The sequence below is a fragment of the Oryctolagus cuniculus genome, chromosome 13, assembly GCF_051225735.1.
Source record: "Oryctolagus cuniculus isolate XC-2025 breed Fujian yellow rabbit chromosome 13, ASM5122573v1, whole genome shotgun sequence".
Classification (NCBI taxonomy): Eukaryota; Metazoa; Chordata; class Mammalia; order Lagomorpha; family Leporidae; genus Oryctolagus; species Oryctolagus cuniculus.
In genome coordinates this window covers 10,923,817-10,946,067 of record NC_142879.1, presented here as the reverse complement: position 1 = coordinate 10,946,067, position 22,251 = coordinate 10,923,817, and the positions used below count along the sequence as shown (strand labels likewise).

General features: G+C 39.6%; 1 long non-coding RNA gene across 3 annotated transcripts in view; it reads right to left on the bottom strand.

Annotated features, from left to right (window-relative positions):
- The window catches only part of LOC149122476 (uncharacterized), a 50,225-nt gene that overhangs the window by 16,786 nt on the left and 11,188 nt on the right, over positions 1 to 22,251 (bottom strand). For all 3 annotated transcript variants that reach the window (XR_016219302.1, XR_016219301.1, XR_016219303.1), the window contains exon 2: positions 10,297 to 10,406. This is a non-coding gene — a long non-coding RNA (uncharacterized LOC149122476). The remainder of the gene's footprint in view (positions 1 to 10,296; positions 10,407 to 22,251) is intronic.

The following is a 22,251-nucleotide window of genomic DNA, read 5'->3' as shown; positions in this document are numbered from 1 at the left end:
ATCAGGTTGCCAAAGTTGTCAGACCCATGATCCATAACGACTCTTCCTGTATTTACATACTTGCATACCTACATACATACATATGCTTCACACTGTGTGGTCATTCCACATTGATTTTGATCACATGACTTCCTTTGACCACAAGGACAATATCTCAAGAAACACAAGCAAACATTTAATGAAAACAAAATGGAGGAATATGGAAAACATCATGCTGAGTCAATTAAGCCAGTCTCAAAGGGAAAAATATCATATGCTCTCCCTGATCGGTGACAACTAACCAAGCACCAAAAAGGAAACCTGTTGAAGTGAAAGGGACACTATGAGAAACAGTGACTTAATCAGCCCTTGTCCTGACTGTTGATGTACAATTTAATATTTATCTCTTAGTTTTTTTGTTCTAGTTAATACTATTGGTTGAACTGTGTAACACAAATTTAAACACCTAAGAATAAATGTAACTGAAAAGTGATCATTGTTAAATATCAGAGTGGGGATAAGAGAGGGAGGAGATGTACAATTTGGGACATGCTCAATCAGACTTGCCCCAAATGGTGGAGTTAGAATCATGCCAGGGGATTACAATACAATCCCATTAAGGCTGCATGTACCAATGCCATCTCACTAGTCCAGGTGATCAATTTCAGGTCACAATTGATCATAATGATAGGACTAAGATTCAAAGGAATCACACAAACAAAACTAGTACCTGTGAATACTAACTGATAGAATCAAAAAGGGAGAGAATGATCCAACATGGGAAGTGGGATACACAGCAGACTCATAGAATGAATGGTGGATGTCCTAAACAGCACTCTGGCCTCAGAATCAGCCCTTAAGGCATTCAGATCTGGCTGAAAAGCCCATGGGAGTATTTTAGGCATGGAAAGCCAAGACACTCTGGGGGGGTGGGGAACACAACAACCCCAAATGAAATGAAAGATCTCTGCGAGTGAGATCCCAGCAGAAAGAATGGGCCATCAAAGAAGGAGGCACCTTTCTCTGAAGGGAGGAGAGAACTTCTACTTTGACTATGACTTTGTCTAAGTAAGATCGAAGTCAGCAAACTGAAAAGGCTTCCATAGCCTTGGAAACTCATGACAAGAGCCTAGGGAGAGTTCTGATGTCTTAAAAACAGTGTCAAACTGTTAAGTCAACAACAGGAGTCACTGTGTACTTACTCCTCATGTGGGATCTCTGTCCTTAACGTGCTGTTCAATGTGAATTAATGCTATAACGAGTACTCAAACAGTCTTTTACATTTTATGTTCTATGTGGGTGCAAACTGATGAAATCTTTATTTTAGATATACTAAATCGGTCTTCTGTATGTAAAGATAATTGAAAATGAATCTTGATGTGAATGGATTTGGAGAGAGAGCAAGAATTGGGAGTGGTGCAGGTGGGAGGGAAGTTAAGGTAGGGGGAAAAAGCCATTGTAATCCATAAACTGTACTTTGGAAATTTATATTCATTAAATAAAATTTAAAACAGCTATGAAAGACATTTTGGGTGACAACTGAGAAAATTTTAATATGAACTAGATATTATAATATGGGCTTATTAATTTTTAGGGATGCCAATGGCATGGTAAAAAAATGTACAGAATTTTCAGGACGTCCATGTTGAAACATTGATGAGCGAATGATCAAAATGTCTGAAACTTAATTTGAAATGTGACAAAATTTACCAATTTTTGAATGCAAACAGAAGATATATAAAACTATCAGTGTTTCAATCTCAAATTTTCACAATAGAAAGCTGGGGAAAAAGGAATAAAACTGTGATGCTGCTGATCTAAAAAAATTTAAGAATGAAAATCCTTTTGAACTGGGGCTACCCTTTAAAAATCTTTCTAACATATGAGTAAGTGCAATTTGTAAACTGCTAATTTTCTTATATAATAACCAGCATGAACCACACGAGGCAGGTGAGGCTCAAATAGGCCATATGGCTTTAACTGAGCCACCAGAGGCTGCAATCACATGAGTGTCTCATACAGAGAGCAGCAAAAGAAAAATCCATTTTGGTCACTTAGTGATTCAAACTGCTATTTATTTTTCATGTGTATATATACATGTATGTGTGTAATTAGAAATGTGTATTTGAAATGCAAATAGTACCTTGAATTGCTTTCATAACAAAGGCTAAAATAGAAGCCTTAGTCTTGGGGTCAGTTAGCAGGTGGAAGCTGGTAGAGAACAGAGAAGAATGATACTAGAACAAGGCCGTAAGGAGCGCTAAACCCACGGCTGGAAGAATTGCAAACAAACAGTTATTTCTGTAAAAGCTTTGAGAAAACTGCCATTGGAGGTTGGGATGCTGAGGATAAATGGGCACAGAGGCAGAAAAATTGACCAATATGAGGCATGAAGTAATACCTTGGAAGACAGCAACTGTACCTAATGAATTGGTGGATCCAGCTAAGGACATGTTCTGCTACGATTTTTCAAATATATATAGCTTCTTGTAGCTGCAATTGATAACGTCCAATACCATATAAATTTAATAAAAGAGAAACATATAAACGCATAAACTGAGAATGGACTGGACACGATGTACTAGTTTGGAAAATACAGCTTTTCATCCCCAGTCTCTCACTCTGGCCAACATCGCTTCAGCAGCTTTGTTGAGGTCCACTTGATAACAAACATAACCTCATATACTCATACCTGGAATTCTGACCACCATGGAGGTAGACCATTGCCTCTTCTCCATACTTCATAGTTCTTTGAAAGAAGAGTAATTTTATCAGATGCTCTTCATCTACACCTAGATGTTGTTATTTAAATGCATATTCTACTACCAAACGTTGAAAACTTACATAGACAGTTTAATTTCATCTCAAATAAATGAAGACAGCTTTAAAATAATTTTTGTCACCACCTTTTATAGATAAATTGTCGCTCTCCCACTCACGGAGGGGTGACACTGGACCCTGCGCTGTTCTCTTTGCCCAGCCCTTCCCGGGTTTGCTGCTGGTCCTTCCCGGGTTTGCTGCTGGACCCCCGCCTCCACGGAGGGGCGGCACCCCCGCCGCTTTCCCCACTTCCGCGGAGGAGCAGCACACCACCGGCCGGCTCTCTCAGGAGCTTTTCAGATGTTCCTCAGATGTTCCTCGGTGCATATTGTCTCTCTCTTCCTTTATAGTCCTCTTCCCCCAATCCCAACTCTGCTGCCCACACGCTGAGCACGCTGCTCTCCTCCAATCAGGAGCAGGATCAGCTCCTGCAGCTTATCAGTCAAATTGGTGAGGCAGCTGTGTAGAAGTTGTTTGCTGTCGCTCAGCGCCATATTGTGGGAGATCAGATGCATAGAATTAGTCTAAGTTCCAGTAATTTAGTCTAGTCTCAGTTGCTCCCCACAATAAATGTTCTGAAAACACGTTGCTAATGTTGACATTGGCATCTTCCAGTGTAAAACGGCCATGATGTATATACACACAAAGCACACCAATACATTTGGATACACATATCTTTTACGTATATTCATACATTTATACATACACACAAACACATGCACAGAGAACGTAACTCTTGATCTAAATTGAAACAATAAACTAATGAGCACTAACACAATCCTCTTATCTTGGAGGTTCTTTAGCTGAGGGACTCACAGCAAATCAGACACAAGGATTAACAAGGTTTTTGTAGGCTACCATATTCTTCCCAATGCAAAGTAATTGTTTTTGAAAATGCTATCATGCAAGGGACAAATATCATATGTTCTCCCTGATCGGCAACAACTAACTGAGCATCAAAGGGGAAATTTGTTGAAGTGAAATGGACACTATGAGAAACAGTGACTTGATCAGTTCTTGTCCTGACTGTTGATGTACAATGTAATACTTTATCCATTTTAGTATTTTTTTGTTCTAGTACTATTGGTTGAACTCTGTAATTAACACACAATTATTCTTAGGTGTTTAAATTTTAACTGAAAAGTGATCCCAGTTAGGAATCTGGAAAGCATTATGCTGAGTGAAATAAGCCAATCCCAAAGGGACAAATACCATTTGTTCTCCCTGATCGGTGACAACTAAATGAGCACCAAAAAGGAAACCTGTTAAAGTGAAATGAACACTATGAGAAACGGTGACTTGATCAGCCCTTGCCCTGACTGTTGATGAACAACTTAATACGTTATCCCTCTTAGTATTTTTTTTGTTTGTTCTACTGAATACTTTTGGTAGATTACTGTAATCAATACACAGTTATTCTTAAGTATTGAAACTTAACTGAAAAGTGATCACTGTTAAATATAGGAGTGGGAATAAGAGAGGGAAGAGATGTGCAATTCGGGACATGCTCAAGCTGACTTGCCCCAAACGGTAGAGTTAGAAACATACCAGGGGATTCCAATTCAATCCCATCAAGGTGGCATGTACCAATGCCATCTCACTAGTCCAAGTGATGAATTTCTGTTCACAATTGATCATAATGATAGGACTAAGAACCAAAGGGATCACCTAAACAAGACTAGTGTCTACAAATACTAGCTGATAGAATAAAAAAGGGAGAGAATGATCCAACATGGGAAGTGAGATACACCGCAGACCCATAGAATGGCAGATGTCCTAAACAGCACTCTGGCCTCAGAATCAGTCCTTAAGGCACGCAGGTCTGGCTGAAAAGCCCATGAGAGTATTACAGGCATGGAAAGCCAAAACACTCTGGCAAAAAAAAAAAAAAAAAAAAAAAACAACCACCTACATGAAAGATCTCAGTGAGTGAGATCCCAGTGCAAAGAACAGGTCAAAGAAGGAGGTACCTTTCTCTGAAGGGAGGAGAGAACTTCCACTTTGACTACGACCTTGTGTAAATATGATCAGAATCGGTGAACTGAAAAGGCTTCCATAGCCTTGGCAGCTCATGACAAGAGCCTAGGGTGATTACTGAGGCCATAAACAAGAGTGTCAATTTGTAAAGTCAACAACATGAGTCACTGTGCACTTACTCCTCATGTAGGATCTCTGTCCTTAGCTGCTGTACATTGTGATTTAATGCTATAACTAGTACTCAAACAGTATTTTTCACTTTATGTTTCTATGTGGGTGCAAACTGTTGAAATCTTTACTTAATATATGCTAAACTGATCTTCTGTATATAAAGAGAATTGAAAATGAATCTTGATGTGAATGGAAGAGGGGAGGGAGAGGGAAAGGGGAGGGTTGTGGGTAGGAGGGAAGTTATGGGGGGGAAAGCCATTGTAATCCATAAGCTGTACTTTGGAAATTTATATTCATTAAATAAAAGTTTAAAAAAATGCTATCATACAAATTTATACATTAAAGAAATCTTATAAGGAACTCTACTGTTCATAGCAATTATTCTATTAGCTAAAAACAGTAATTTTAATTAAAAATTTGCCAAGCAAACTAGGGCTATGGTGAAATAAAAAGTAACAACAACAACAAAAAAAGCATGAGCAATCAAGGTAGACCAATGGTAATTCATATATTGAGGCCTATAAAGGTGCTGTGATAAGTAGGTTCAAAGAAATAAGGATTGGCAAAGAGGTAAAAATGGAGAACGTCTAAGCAAAGTATTGTAGTTGATAAAAAGCAAATTCTATAACTTGAAACTGAAGTTTAAAATTTAAGAATGAAATAGTTTAAATCCTCATTCTAAAATGATGAAATAAAGCAAGCCTGAAATGCCTTCTCATTTAAGTATCATTCAAAATATATAAACTTTTAACACAAGAAAATTAAGTGAAAAGAAATTTCATCTTAATTTAAAAATTAAAAAACTGAATTAGCAGACAAGATATATAATGCCCTTGCATTACAAATTATAAAACTAAATTGAGAGAAATTATGGTATATATCAAGTATGGAATATGTCAGGAGACAAATTAGAAACTCATTCATCCTCTATTTCATCAATACATAATTCTAATCAAAAGTACATTATTAAAATGCTGACTTTGTACAAGCCATTTTCAAAAGCCTGAAAATCCGTATTATCAAAGAACTATGCATGGATTTCAGGGTATTTTTACACCAAAATACATTTTTGTTGTTGATATTGTTTGAAATACAGAGGGAGTGAGCTCCCATCTGTTAGCTGACTCCACAAATGGCTTCAGCAGCCGCAATTGGGCTGTGTCAATGTTAGGAGCTAGGAATGAAAGTCAGATCTCATTGGGGTGGCAGGAACACAGCTACTTGAGCCATCCCCTCTTGCCTCCCAGGGTTGGCACTGTCAGGAGGCTGAAACCAGGAGTCAGAGCCTGGAATCAATCCCAAGCACTAACTTGCCTTTCAAGTACATTTTTATCAACTTTTTTAGTACTCTATTATACACAAGCATTTCACTAAAGATTATAGCCAAATAGGAACTAAACATCAAAAAAGTATTCAACTTCATAAATTATCAGGGAAATGCAAACTGAAATCACAACCAAGTTGTTCTGGAAATGGCCAAAATGGCTGAAAAGCAAAGACAGATATTTGTTGAAAATACAGAGTAACTGAGACACTTAGAGGGTGAGGGAACTTGACACTAGAACAGCAGGAGGATAGTCTGGCTGTAGATTTATTTAATCTAACACAATGACCCCGGAAACTCCCATCATTCACATCCTCCTCACACAAACACAGGTGCAATGAAAGATCGAATTTTTGATATCATACAGTATGAATGTTAATAATCAGAATGGTATTACAACAATAAGAGATGAAATTCACATATTATTGATCAAAAGAGAAAAGCTGGGTGTCGGAGTCTCAAGTCCGAGGCTGGCCCCTGACCAGCAGGGGCCACTACATACACTCCAACAAGGCGAGCGGGAGAGGTGAGGTCGATGGGTGATGAACACACCACAAGCACCCGTGAGTTCTTTCAAAGCAGGAACTGCTTTATTGAGGAAGTGTACAGGCTTATAAAGCTTACGAAAGACACACGCAGTAGGGGAGCCAATCAGCGAAGAGGTCATGCAGGCGTGGGTGGACCATGCACAGGGGCATCTTAAGCAAAATACACTGTCCACGTATCCGGAACCAAAGTGGACCTATCCCTGCCGGTGGTCTGATCTTACGTAGCTTAACCGCAGCAGCCACAGACATGCCCCTCAAACATCCACCAGGCGCCATGTTGTAATGGAGGTTTTAGGCAATGCCCAACAGCTAGGCATAGAGTGTGTACAATGTCATTTCCATTGTTTACAGTTTGAAACTACAGTGGTAGAAGCCAAGATGTCAGTGTTATCTTGGGGAAGAGATAGTGACTGGGAGAAATGCTAGAGCAGTGTACATTGCATTCTTCCAATGCATTTTAGGTTGCATAGGTCTTCATTTACAGTTCAGAATTATTGATTTAAACTAAAAGGTCAAAGAAAACATAGTTGGTTCATTGTTCTAGAAGAGGGCCTAAGTCCTTGTGCCCTGTTCCCACATCAGAGACCCAGAAAAAGTTCATGGCTCCTGGATTCGGATCGGCACAGCTCTGGTCTTGCAGCCAACTGGAGAGTGATCCAGCGGATGGAAGATCTCTTTCTCTCTGCGTGTAACCCTAACTTTCAAATAAATCTTAAAAAAAAAAAAAAAGAAAAAAAAAAAGGCTTCTTTCCTTGAATGTCAGAGCAACAGGGTGAGGGGAGAACATCAACTTTAATAATGAATGCCTGGAAGTTCAGTTCTGGGAATTTTCCTCTTCACAGCCACACTGCCATACATTGATTCCAGATAAACCACAGCATCTATCACTGTTTCCATCCATCACTGCTAGGATTATATGTTTCCTTTTCCCAAATACATCTGACTCCAAAATTTCCCTATCTGGTATCTCCCCAAAGTATCCATTTACACATCCTTCTACTAAGCATTCATGTCCCTAATGAGAATTCTGATATCAATACCCCATTTGCTTTATCCTTAAGTTCTTATTATATGTCAACTCTATTAATGTAATTGTTCATTATATGCAATCCCTTTCATTTAATTTCTCAAATGTAAACCTTAAAAATTTCCTTAGTGCTCATGTTTATACCCCAAGTATGAACAGTACAAAGTCTTATCAGTTCCCTCCAGGACGGATCCCAGGTCTTATCATTTGCCAGTAGTTCAATTGTTTGAATCCACGCAAACTGTTTTGCTTGCCTGACTTTGCAGTACACCCCACATCAGTCTCCTTTTTTCAGTGCACAGTGCATTTCCCTTACCATCTATTCTCTTTCCATTAATCCGAATAACTTTAAAATGTGGACTGGGTATCACCTCTTCACTGCTCACAAGCCTCAAATCCTTATCCTTCACAATCAGAAATATTTACTCCACATGCCTTCCATGTTCTGATTCCTGGCGTCTCCCCAGACCTCACGCCCCAGGGTCCTCTCGGGATGCCTCGCTTCCCTGCTCCTGCACTCCAGTGCTGCCTTTCTGCAGCTCCAGATGCATCCCCTCTAAGGAGAGCTTTGTATACGTGCATTCCCATCACAAAGAATATGCTCTCTATCTAGACAGTCATTAAACATGTTTTGATGTCACAGGATAAGTTTTAGTCAATGCCAATGATTCTTCAGTGTGAAATTTGGAAAATTCCCTTTTCTATAATGACAATTTCTTCCCAAAATTATCTCCGGCATTTTTCTCAAATTTGATAGTGTACTCTAAGGTGTGGTATTTCCTTTTCTGACCTTACACAAGATTCTAAAACCCTGTCAGAAGATGCTCCAACTAAAAGCAAAACAGAACAAAACCACTTAAGGGAAATGGATTTCTGAAGCTAGATCCCTAGTTAGTAATACATGGTTTCTTTATGTGTGCTCAGAAATAAAGACAATGATCTGCATATTCACACTGTGCCAAGTTTCAGGAAAGTAATCCAGTTACTATGAATTCAATAGCTCTTATTATGTTGAAAGGAAATGTTCATGTAATTACTGACTTGGTGATTCTCACTCTTCTGAGGGAAAAAATTGATGAAAGAATAAAATAAATATACTTTAAATCTGTTGGCTTTAATATGAACATTTTATTTAATTGCTAATATTTTAATTACTAATATTTATACGTACAGCTATTTTATCTGAAAGTACTATTTTCCACATTCTACTCTTTATTAAGTAAGGATTTGATTCTATTTATTTTAAATACAAGTGAACAATTAACTTTTGATCTATTCAAGTCTCTAGCTTTCTCTCATGTTTATCTCTATTGCTTGTATCCACACTCCTCTACTGATTATACATTTCAATGACAGTATTCATAGTCACTATTCTCCTTAATCCTGAGATCAATTTTTCCCTCTTAATCCATGAATGAATTTTAGCCCTGGCTCTACTTCATCTCCATGTCAGTTTTCCTAAGTATTCAGCAGTCTCTAGCTGTCAGATTTATGCTTCTCCCACCAATGAGATGCTAAAGGTACATGGACAATGTCATTGTGCCCAAGAGTAGGAATTACAGATGGTGTTGCTCATGCCTCACATGCCCAGTGAAGGTCAGTCACAATTCCTGCCTAGCACAGCAATTCCCATTCTTTATTCTTGCTTTATCTTATGGACTGGACGTTTTATCCTTCCCAGTACTGCAGAAACAAAGAGGCTAAACCAGGAAGAAAGGGGGTGTACTCGCAGGGAGAAAGGGACAAGAAGACTGGTGGAGCCAGAAAGAGAGCAAACACTGCCCCTTCCCTCCTGCAGGTTTAAGAGCCAGAACAGGCTGGTACTCCAATTCTAGATCTCCCTCCTCATTCTGCTTCAATACTACCAGAATGCATAGCTCATCTCCAGCAGGTTGACAGTCCCCCTCAGTGACACCCAAATCCCTCCCTCTTTCTCCAGTTTCTCAATAGCTCAGAATAATCTCTTCCACCTTCTTGAATTTAACACCCGCACAGTCTTGGGAGGAACCAGATGTATTTCCTGAACCTTGTTGCATTCTGAACTCCAACTACCAGGCTGTAATTTCTACGACTGAATTGAGAAAACCCCGATTCAGATCTCTCGTGACTGTTGCAGGCTGTAGCTTTTGTTCTAAGCCAACATGCAAAGGGCACATTTTCAATGAATACACATTAAAGCAATAGAGCTAAAGGTAATATTAAATGCCTTAACCCAACAAGTTTTCTCTGCCAACGTAAGGCTCACTGATTAGGAGGTACTGGGTTCTTGATAAACAAGCTTGACACTTGGAGCAGATGCTCTTGATGCTAAAACACCAGACTTCCTTCACTCAAGATCTGCAGCAGTAGCCCCTCCTCTGTCCCTTACAGACCACGTGCTTCTCTCAGGATATGTATCTCTGCCTTCTTTCCTGGTTGCAAATCCAGTAATTAGGATTATCAGGATATACCTGGTGGATAAAGTGCTGTATCACTTCAAGGAGGAATGGTACTGTATCTTCAAGGACCTGCAAGCCATAGTCCACAGGCACTGATAGTTTAGCTGGAACACAACACAACACTAAGATCAAGAACAGGAGAGGCAGCATATCAATTCTAGTCAACAAGAGAATAATCTCTGTGTTGAGATAATGAACACCCCAGTGAAGAGGCCAGAGGGCAATGCTAGGATAACAGAAATGCTTTAACAAAGTAACGATTCAAACTAAGTGAAAAACTGTTAGCACTCTTACGGAAAATTCAGAGAATGTTCAACAGACTCCTAAAATCCAGTGTTTCTTTGTGGATATACATTTGAGTATCTAGAAGCTAATAACTGACCATTTTGTGTGGGAGGAACTTGGAGACACTTGAGTGAAACAGAACTGACTATTTAGGAGCAAAATGGAAACAGTCTGCAGGCCAAAATTGGTGTTAAGATACAATTACAGAATTGGAATGCAGAGAGCAAAAGGCATAGCATAAAGGAGACAATGATGATATTAAGAAGACTGACGTCATAAGTAAGTGTCAATTGTGAAAACAACGGGAGTCACTGTGCACCTGATCCCCATGTAGGATTTCTGTCCTTAATGTGTTGTACTATGCGAATTAACAGTAAAACTAGTCTTCAAACAGTACTTTATACTTTGTGTGTCTGTGTGGGTACAAACTGTTCAAATATTTACTTAGTATATACTAAGTTGATCTGTATATAAAGATAATTAAAAATGAATATTAATGACTGGGATGGGAGAGGGATTAGGAGATGGGATGGTTTGTGGATAGGAGGGTGGTTATGGGGGAAAACCGTTATAATCCAAAAGTCGTACTTTAGAAATTTATATTTATTAAATAAAAATTAAAAAAAATAACAAAATAAAAAGAAGCTGCCTGCAGTTATTGCAAAGAACAGGATCCGAGTCCACACAAGTGACCCAACATTTAGAGCTCTCTGGATAGCTAACAGATTGTTGATCCTCTACCTTGTCGCTGGGACCATAAAGGAATTGCAATTACATAGAGGAAAAAGGCAGGACAACTGGTAGAAACATGAAGTCACAAGGTCTAGGCCAACTCAAGGTGTGAGCCAGTTCTCACACCATGAACTGATCAACAGAAAACTACAGTACAAAACCATGGCAAACACTGAGTGGATTCCCTCAATCTTTTCCCCACCAGAACTTTTAACTACTTACAAGAGGGACTTTTGTGTAAGGTGAAAGGTAGGGGTCTTGCTTCATGCTTCTGCACGTGGAAATCCAGTTTTCCCAGCACCATTTATTGAATAGACTGTCCTTACTCCAGGGATTGGTTTTAGATCCTTGATCAAATGTAAGTTGGCTGTAGATGTTTGGGTTGATTTCTGGTGTTTCTATTCTGTTCCATTGGTCTATCCATCTGTTTCTTACCAGTACCATGCTGTTTTGATAACAACTCCCTGTAGTATGTCCTGAAATCTGGTATTGTGACGCCTCTGGCTTTGTTTCTGTTGTACAAGATTGCTTTAGCTATTTGAGGTCTCCCGTGCATCCAAATGATTTCAGAATCATTTTCTTCCAGATCTGAGAAGAATGTCTTTGGTATTTTGATTGGGATTGCATTGAATCTATAAATTGCTTTTGGGAGAATAGACATTTTGATGATGTTGATTCTTCCAATCCATAAGCATGAAAGATTTTTCCATTTTTTGGTATCCTCTTCTATTTCTTTCTTTAAAATTTTGTAATCCTCTTCTTTGCACCGGGATCACCAAACTGATCTTCAGGAATTAATTCTTTGATTATGCAATGTGGGAAAGTTACAGAACGTGTCAAGAAGCATCAGGTGTCTGAGACTTTTACCCTACCTGCTAAATAGCTATTCTGAAGTAGTATAGTACTGGCACAGGACATGTGGCACTTGGCTGTGTGTGTGTGTGCACCTGTCTCTGTCTCTCTGTCTCTCTCTCTCTCTCTCTCACACACACACACACTTTTTCACGGTGTAGGTTTAGAAACATCTTTTTCTCAGGTATCTATACCCTGAAAAATCTTCGTACTGGAAGAACACATTTTTAATGACAGGTCATCTGCCCTCTGCCCCAGAGGAAGACACAAAACATCCCAATGCTCTCTTTTGGCTCTACAAATCTCTGTAAAGATAATGCAAGCGCTGTGACTCACTTGGTTTATCCTCTGCCTGCAGCTCTGGAATCCCATATGGGTGCCAGGTTCTAGTCCCAGCTGTTCCTCTTCCAGTCCAGCTCTCTGCTGTGGCCTGGGAACACAGTGGAGGATGGCCCCTGCACCCGCATGGAGACCAGGAAGAAGCACCTGGCTCCGGATCGGCACAGTGCCGGCCGTAGCGGCCATTTGGGGAGTGAACCAATGGAAGGAAGACCTTTCTGTCTCTCTCACTAGCTATAACTACCTGTCAAAAAAATTAAAAAGATAATGCAAACAACATAATGCAATACAAGTCACACATGGAGAATCATCCTGCGTTAGTAACTATTATTTCTGTAAAACCTAATCTTCTCATGAGCATACCTGCTACCAGCCATTCTTACTCTAATGGGTACAGGGACCAAATCAGATATTTGTGTTTTGTGCAACATTTAACTAACAACACTCTTAACAAGACTCACAGCAAGAAGTACTCATTTCATTCTTGGACCCATTTCCAGCTAACTGCACCCCACACAGTTGTCACTGTCTACACGAAAGGGCAGGTAGGAGTCCCAAACTTCTCTAATAAATTTTCTACCTGGCCAAAAGCATTCCTCAAGCAGGATATTTAAGAACTGTGCCCACTTCACCCCAGGCCACAGGAAGGACAAGTCAGCCTAAGCTGGTTTCCCTTGATGACCAATGTAGTAAGTCCTTAAATAGTTGAAGGAGTCTTATGATTAGTGTGTGAAATCATTGCTTTTTCAGGGAGGTCAAGTTAATGTTGAGCTTCCCAGGAACTGCATGTGGCTTCTGGACAGAAAAGGTAATTGACAGCTGTTGGGGGCCCCAGAAGGCTTCACACTTCAGTCATCTCACAGGACAGGTGGATGTCACCTAGCTGTTGCCATAAAGAGAACGGATGGAAAATACGTTCATAAAGCTGTATCTCAAAAACAACCGTGAGATTCAAATACATAGAGTGAAGTAGGAAACTCGGGGCCTGCAAGCTGCCTAGGGAATGGGTGCCCACTTGAAGGACCTCAATAAAAATTTCTGTGTTTGCAGTGGTTATTGTAATGCTCCCAATCGTACAGCAATTAGAAAAGTCCAATTTTAGAAACTTAAATGCACTAAAAGTTTGTGTCTGTTACATACAGCACAAATAGCAATAGACTACCAAAAGCTCATGTATGAATTTGTCTGTTTAAAAATCATTTTAAAATTAACATAAATACTTACTTTTCTACATGTATTATGCAGTAATTAAAATGACAACTTGGGCAATATTATAACTGATTTAATTGAGAGATGTTTGGCTGATTACAAACAGTGTATTCATTTTTAAAAATGAAATTCTAATTAGTGTTGGCTTCCTGTCATTCCATAATTAAGAAAGTTGTCAAAGTCAATCCCATTATTCATCTTGATAATTAAATTATTTAAACATCAAACATGAATGTTCTATCAATGTGAAGAGCACAATTGTTGCTAACACTGCTCACATGGCTTAATCAATGGCTCACGTCTGCTGCATGATCTGCCTAAATACCTGTTCATAGATGCTTGTGATTAAGAATTTGTGAGACTTCTGAGTGTAAGATGATTTTATAAATAATATTTAACTTGGTTCAGTTGATGTTATTTTCAAAGTGACCTATGGGGTGGGCGCCAGGGCATAGCGGGTAAAGCTGTCACCTGCAGAGCTGGCATCCCAGATGGGTGCTGGTTCCAGTCCCAGCTGCTCCACTTCCCATCAAGCTCTCTGCTGTGGCATGGTCAAGTAGCAGGAGATGGACCAAGTCTTTGGGCCCCTGCACCCACGTGGGAGACCGGGAAGAAGCTCCTGGCTTCAGAGCAGCACAGCTCCGCCTGCTGTGGCCATCTGGGGAGTGAACCAGCAGACGAAGAGCTCTCTCTCTCTCTCTCTCTCTCGCTCTCTCTCTCTCTCTCTCTGCCTCTGCTCCTCTGTAATTCTGCCTTTCAAATAAATAAATCTTTTAAAAAAATTTTTTAAAGTGACCTAAAATGCTATTATAGTCTGCAGAAGTTTATTTCACTTGTTTAAAGTGTTTGAGTTTATGGTTCTTGGCATACATTTCCATGACACCAGTGTCCATCAAACACAGCCATGACTCCTGAAAGTTCCCTCCTCACCCTTTATTCCCTCATCCCAGCGTGTTTCCATCCATCCCCTATTCCCAGGCAATGTCCGACCTGCTTTTTCTCCCATGTAATACATTTATGTCTTTCCGACAATTTCACATGAATGCAATAGTTTGATTTGTATATTTCCCCCTACTCACATTTCCTATTCATTAGTTTCATGTTATGAATCAGTCATAAATTGCTTTCTATTGCTCAGTAATATTCATTATATAATTACACTGATTTGTTGATCCACATATGCTTTGCTGCACATTTCGGTGGTTTTCAGGTTTTTATTTTATGCTATCAATATGCATGTTCAAGTAGAAGCCTTTGTACGGACATGTGCTTTTGTTTACTTTGGGTAAATATCTGTCAAGGTGCAACATCTGGATCGCAGAGCTACTGGGTCTATATTTATATTCACTACAAGAATCCTTACCTCTGGTTTTTCTTCTCCATCCACTTATGCCATTACCATACATTGTACCTTCACATTTGTCTCATTTTAATATTCATTGGCTGGAAAGTCACTATGACTTTTTATTTTTTTTTTTTAAATTTGATAGGTAGAGTTATAGACAGTGAGAGAGACAGACAGACAGAGAAAGGTCTTCCTTTTGTTGGTTCACTCCCCAAATGGCCGCTACGGCCAGCGCTGCGCCGATCCGAAGCCAGGAGCCAAGTGCTTCCTCCTGGTCTCCCATGCAGGTGCAGGGCCCAAGCACCTGGGCCATCCTCCACTGCACTCCCAGGCCACAGCTGAGAGCTGGACTGGAAGAGGAGCAACCGGGACTAGAACCCGGCGCCCACATGGGATGCCGGTGCTGCAGGCAGAGGATTAACCTAGTGAGCCACAGCGCCAGCTGTGAGTAACTCAGGTTTCCACTTCCCTATCTCAGCTGAAGACAAAATTCCTGAAAGTGGTAGTTATTAAAAATATTTGAAGATTATCCTGCAGTTAATAAGCCTTATATATTTTCACGAGTAGAGAACAAGAAATATCTTTATGCTTCCTCCTTTAAATGCTAGTGGTACCTTAGGAGTTCAGATACTTCTACTGATAATCTGTCTAGTACATAATGTTGAAACTCATAGCCTTTAATAATCAATGCATAGAGATCTGTAGATTTTAATAGCAAGAATTTGACTGCATGTTTGAGAAAGTGGTTTGAACTCTGAACAATAAGCATGACTCTAAAAATGTCAAAAATATAATCATAGAATGTAACTATTTAATATTAGCTAATATCTTCCCACTTTTCTAATATATCCCACTGACATATTCATATGCCTAAGGTATCACGGATGGCTAAAGTATGCTGAAAAGTGAGGCATTAATGGGAGTCCTTCCAGTAACTAGCTTAGTCACACCAGAATCAAAAAAAAAAAAAAAAAAAAAAAAGGAAAGAAAAGAAAGAGAGAGACCACTGGCATAAGCAAACACACTAATACACTAATGATAAAACAAATGCCCTAACAGTGTATATCATGATTAGCCCTGACCATGGCAATGGACAATAGCAGTGTCAATTTTTTTTTTCATCTGAAGAAACCACTTAAAAACTAAATGCTTTGTATGTCAAGAAAAGAACTACCTAGAGCCTGCCCCTGCTTGTGCGGCTGGCATGCCACATTGGAGTAGATTCAAGCTCCGGCTGCTGCAATTCTGACCCAGTGCTCCACTAATTCACCTGGTATAAGTGACTGGACCCCTTCCACCCACAGTGGAGACCCAGATGGAGTTCCTGGCTTCTGACTTCAGCAGAACTCAACCATGGTCCCTGCAGCCACGTGGGCAATGAACCAGTGGATGGAAGATCTTTCTATCTCCCTCATCTGTCACCTGCCTTCCAAATAAGTAAAACAAACTTTAAATATCCATCGGAAATACATGAATTTTTTTTTATAATTACATAAGGTGAAAAAAAGTATCCAGTTGTGTCTTTTTCATTGAGCCTGTGGGATGTCAACAATAGAGTTAGCATCTAACAAAATTAAACTTTTTTAGACTTTCTCTTTCCAGTAAACAGAAGAGAAAATTAAAAAAAAAAAAGATTTGATAGAGTTACAGAGAGAGGATAAGGTGAGAGAGAAAAGAAAAGGAGGGAGGGAGGGAGGAAGAGAGACAGAGAGAGAGAGAAGTTTTCCACCTGCTGGTTCACTCCTCAACTGGCCACAATGGTTGGAGCTGTCCAGATGTGAAGCCAAGAGATTCCTCCCAGTCTCCCATGTGGATGTAGGGGCCCAAGGACTTGGGTCATCTTCTACTGCTATCCCAGGCCATAGTGGTGAGCTGGAATCAAAGTAGAGCAGCTGGGATTTGAACCTGCACCCATGTGGAATGCTGGAACTGCAGCAGGTTGCTTTACCCACTATGACACAGTGCCAGCCTGCAAATAAATCTTTAAAGCAATATGCAAGAGGTATAGTTATAGACAGAGAAAGAGACATATAGAAAGGCCATTCACCCACTGGCTCACTCCTCAAACGGCCGCAACGGCCAGACTGTCTAGGAGCTTCTTCCTGGTCTCCCACATGGGTACAGGGGCCCAAAAACCTGGGTCATCCCTCTACTGCCCTCCCAGGCCATAAGAAAGCTGTTTGTAAGAAGAGCAGCTGGGACATGAACCAGCACACACATGGGACACTGGCACCATAGGCAGAGTCTCAACCCGCTTTGCTACCGCACCAGCCCTGAAAGTTACATTTTTGAGCCTGAGTTTTTCTCAAGTTTAAAATAAGAAAAAATATTAAGATAAACAAGATACAAAAATTCCTATATGCAGGCCTTGTGCAAGTATCAGGTACTTTTTATAAAGCTTTTATTTAATGAATACAAATTTCATAAGTACAGCTTTAGGAATATAGCAATTCTTCCCCCCACACCCACCCTCCCACCTCCAAACTTCTCCTATCCCATTCTTCATTAACATTCTATATATTAAGATAGTTAAAATGAATGTTAAGTCTATACTAAATAAAGATAAACAGTTTGTACCCACACAGACAAGAAGTATAAAGTACTGTTTAAAGACAGGTTTTACCATTCATTTTCATAGTACAGCATTAGGGACAGAGTTTCTACATGGGGAGCAAGTACACGATGACTCCTGGTGTTGATTTAACGATTGACACTTTTATGACGTCAGTGATCACCTGGTGCGCTTGTCACAAGCTGCCTAGGCTATAGAAGCCTTTCAAGTCCACAAACACTGTCAGTATTTAGACAGGGCCACAAGCAAAGTGGAAGTCCTCTCCTCCCTTCAGAGAAAAGTATCTCCTGGCTGGCACCGTGGCTCACTAGGCTAATCCTCCACCTGTGGCGCCGGCATCCCAGGGTTCTAGTCCCAGTTGGGGCGCTGGATTCTGTCCCGGTTGTTCCTCTTCCTGTCCAGCTCTCTGCTGTGGCCCAGGAGTGCAGTGGAGGTTGGCCCATGTCCTTTGGCCCTGCACCCCATGGGAGACCAGGAGGAAGCACCTGGCTCCTGGCTTCGGGTCGGCGCAGCACAACCAGCCACAACACGCCAGGCGTGGCAGCAGCCACTTGGGGGGTGAATCAACGGAAAAAGGAAGACCTTTCTCTGTCTCTAACTCTGCCTGTCAAAAAAAAAAAAAAAAAGAAAAAAAAGAAAAAGAAAAAAAAAGTATCTCCTCCTTTGATGGCCCCTTTTTTCCACTGGGATCTTGCTCACAGAGCCTTCATGTAGATCATTTTTTGCCATAGTGTCTTGGCTTTCCATGGCTGCATTGCTCTCATGAGGTTTTCAGCCAGATCTGAATAGCTTAAGGACTGTTTCTGAGGTCAGAGTGCTATTTAGGTCACTGGTTATTCTACGAGTCTGTTGTGTGGCCTGCTTAATATCAAGTATTTTAAAATGAGCAGAGATAGATTGACATCCCTCATATCAAATAAAAATAATCAACTCAATTGTAGTAATAATCAAATTAGAGGCACCCTACTTGTAAAGAATAATGTAAACTTTTTTTCCCCCTAATCTAGCATAGTGGCAACTATAAGCCCTGGAGATGACAAGATATAAGCAAAAGATGACTCTTATAGGTGACAAGGACAAGTCAAGCTGGGTTGGAGCCCACAATTGGGGGAAAAAAAAAACACTCCAGAGAATCCAGAGAAGTAGAACCTCCTAAATTCCTTCAACCAAGAGAGGAAGATCTGAGTTCCATTACAAACCCTGTCCCTGCACAAAAACACAGCCAAGGAGTCATTCTTCTGCCTGAGTGAATGGGAATCCTAAAAGCTCAGTACCTCAGTGATGTCACAACCTGTTGACAACTCAACCTTGTATGATCAGCAAAGAATTCTCTTTTGCAGCATGACCTGAGAATTTCTTTCCTCCAAGCAATTCTAAGAGGGTAAAGTGATTTCATTTGTTGTGGTTAGGTAGCTAGAAGCAGGATAGATGGTTAACATGGGTGATGTATTTTCAGTTTTTAAAGGAACATCCTTTATGATCTCCACAGTGGCTGTTTTCATTTAAATTCCCACCAAGAGTTGTAAGAGTTCCTTTTCTTCATGTCCTTGCCAGCATTTGTTATTTTTTGTCTTTTTTAATCATAGTGATTCACACTGGAGCAAGATGCTATCTCATTGTCATTTTGACATGTACTTTCCTGATGGTTAATGATATTGAATATTTTCATGTACTAGTTGGCCATTTGTATTTATTCTTTTGAGAAAGATCTATTCAGATGACTGGCACATTGGTTAGTGAGTTATTTGTAATTTGTTAAGTTTTGAATAAGAAAGAAACTTGAAGGTTTAAAAGAAAGGTTACAGATGGAAATATGAACCACCATGATTTAGCTCATACATACTGCATGAATGTCAATATAACAGAGCAACTGATAAAACATGTACAAATGTAGATTTAAAGAACATATGAAGTTCTTATGGAATGCAAATATTAATGTAAATAATTTTAAATTCAACAAAGATTCTAAGGTGAGACAAAGCACTGGTAAGACACTAAGTTGCATCTAGCAGAATCTTCAAATAGCAAATCCTTGTGTGCAAGGAACCTCCTCCTCCACTCAGATACCAGCAAGGGCCTGGGAAACTACTAAATCGGACCTCTGACAGCAGATAGCTTATCTGGGAAGCCTTTTTGTCCTAGATGCTGAAGAATCTCCTTATCTACGCATAAGTAATGGACAAGTTAGCAGAACAGGCAAAGGAACCCAACATCAAGAAGCATCCACTTCCTTGTCCTATAGGCGTTCTCACAGGTCAGAGACTCAGAGCAGCCTGAGAACAATGACATGGGTCTTTCTTCAGCACCATCCCTCCAAACGACCCACGCAGTCAGAGCAGGGAAAATGCCTCCTGCCCAGAAGTGGTAACAAGAGTATGAGATGAACCAAGCAGACCACATAGCATAGCAAAGATGGAACATGAACCTGCCATTGAAAATGCTAACTCTAAATACTACAAATACCTGCTGGAACACATGGTTTAAAAAGTAGTCAATCTCCTAATACTGCCAAAAAAGGCCAGGTTACAATAAACAATCACTGTATCCAGGAATCGAAATGATCACAAATTGAATGTGAAGGAAAACCAGCAAGAAAGCAAATCTGCTAAGAAAATTATCCGCCCACGCTTTTATAGTCAGAACAAAAAAAACTTCAACATTCAACTGCACTTTCTTTTCAAATAGATGGAAAAAAAACTCAAAAATTGTGATGAATTGAAATTCTTCATCTACTTTGTTGACTGTTCAGTATCTTTTTTTGATGCCATTGTAAGTTTAATCTCCTTAATTACGTTCTGATAGTTCATTGTTTGTATATAGAAACAATTTCTCTATATTAAATATTCATCTCCAATTTTGCTGAGTTTATTCTAAATTTTCCTTTTTTTTTTTTGTGAAGTTCTTTTGGCTCCTACATATTAGATTACGTCATCTCCAAACAGATATTTTCACTTATTCCAAATTGGATGCCTCATTTATTTTTCTTGCCAAACTGCTCTGGCTAGAACTTCCAGTACTATGTTAATAGAAGTGGGGATGAGTGGGCATCGTTGCTTTGTTCCTGATCTTAGGGCAACATGGTTTACACTGCTGGGTATGAGGCAAGCTATGGGCTTGTCACATATGGTCTTTACTATGGTAAGGTACAATTCTTCTGTAACTGTGTTGGACAATTTGTCAAAAGTGTTGATTAAACAAAATAAAGATGAACAAAAAGACACTCATGGATGGATAGACTTTTTTTTTTAGAAAGATTTATTTTAAAGGCAGAGTTGCAAAGACGCAGAGAGACAGAGAGAAAGCATATCTTCCATCCACTGGTTCACTCCCCAGATGGCCACAATGGCTGAAGCTGGGCTGATCTGAAGCCAGGACTCAGGAGCTTCCTCTAAGTTTCCCATGTGGGTGCAGGGGCCCAAGGAGTTGGGCTATCTTCTACTGCTCTCCCTAGTCATAGCAGAGAGCTGGATCAGAATTGGAGCAGCCAGGACTAGAGCTGGTGCCCATCTGGGGTGGTGGCACTACAGACCGGGGCTTTAACCTGCTGCACCACAGTGCCGGCCCTAGCCTTTATATTGTTAAAATGTTTACATCTTACAAAAAAGTGAACTACAGATTTGATGCTATCACCCATTAAAAAAAAAAAAACGCAATGGTATTTTAACAGAAAGAAAAATATTCAAATTCCTATGAAACCAGAAAAGATTCAGAATATCTGAAGGGATTTTGAGAAAAAGAACTAGAGGCTCCACACTTCCTAATTTCAGATTATTTTCCAATGCCACAGTAACCAAAGCAGTATGGTAATAGCATAAGGTGAGCAGAATAGTCTAGCAAACTCACATGTACATGATCAATTCACTTTGCCAAGGGAACCAACTACACACAAAGATAAAGTCTCTTCAACAAGTAATGCTCAGGAAACTGGATAATCCCACGAAAAAGGATTAATCTAGAACTTTACCTTTCACCACACACAACCTCAACTCAAAATGGATTACAGATTGAAATTTAAGACATTCAACTGTCTAGCTGCAGAAGAAAATATGGGAGAAATTCTTCTTGTCATTGGTTTTGGCAATGATTAAGGATATGGCACCAAAAGTCAAGGGAAAAAGAATTAAAAAATAAACAATTGGGATTTCATAATAAAGCTTCTGCATAACAAAGTTATCAAAATGAAAGCTAAGCCTATGAAATGTAGAAAATATCTAAACTATATACCTGACAAGAGTAATTCACAAAATACACACCAATTAACTTGGATGGTAAGAGAAATCCAATTGGAAAATGGTCAATGGGTCTGATTAGAGTTTCTCCAATGAAGAAATATGATTGTGAACATATACATATGCTCAACATTTCTACTTATTAGGTAAATGCAAGTTAAACCCACAGCTAATTACCATCTCACACATGTTAATGACTATTATAAAGAAATAGACAACAAATTTTAGGCAAGGTTCTGGAAGGATTATAACCCCAGTCATTATTTTGTAGGAACATAAAATAGCTCAGCTTCTATGCAGATTCCTTAAAAATTAAACAGAGAGCTAACATATGATTAAATAATCTCAACTCTGGATATTTATCCAGAGTAATTGAACCAGTATCCTAAACTGATGTTCTCAAT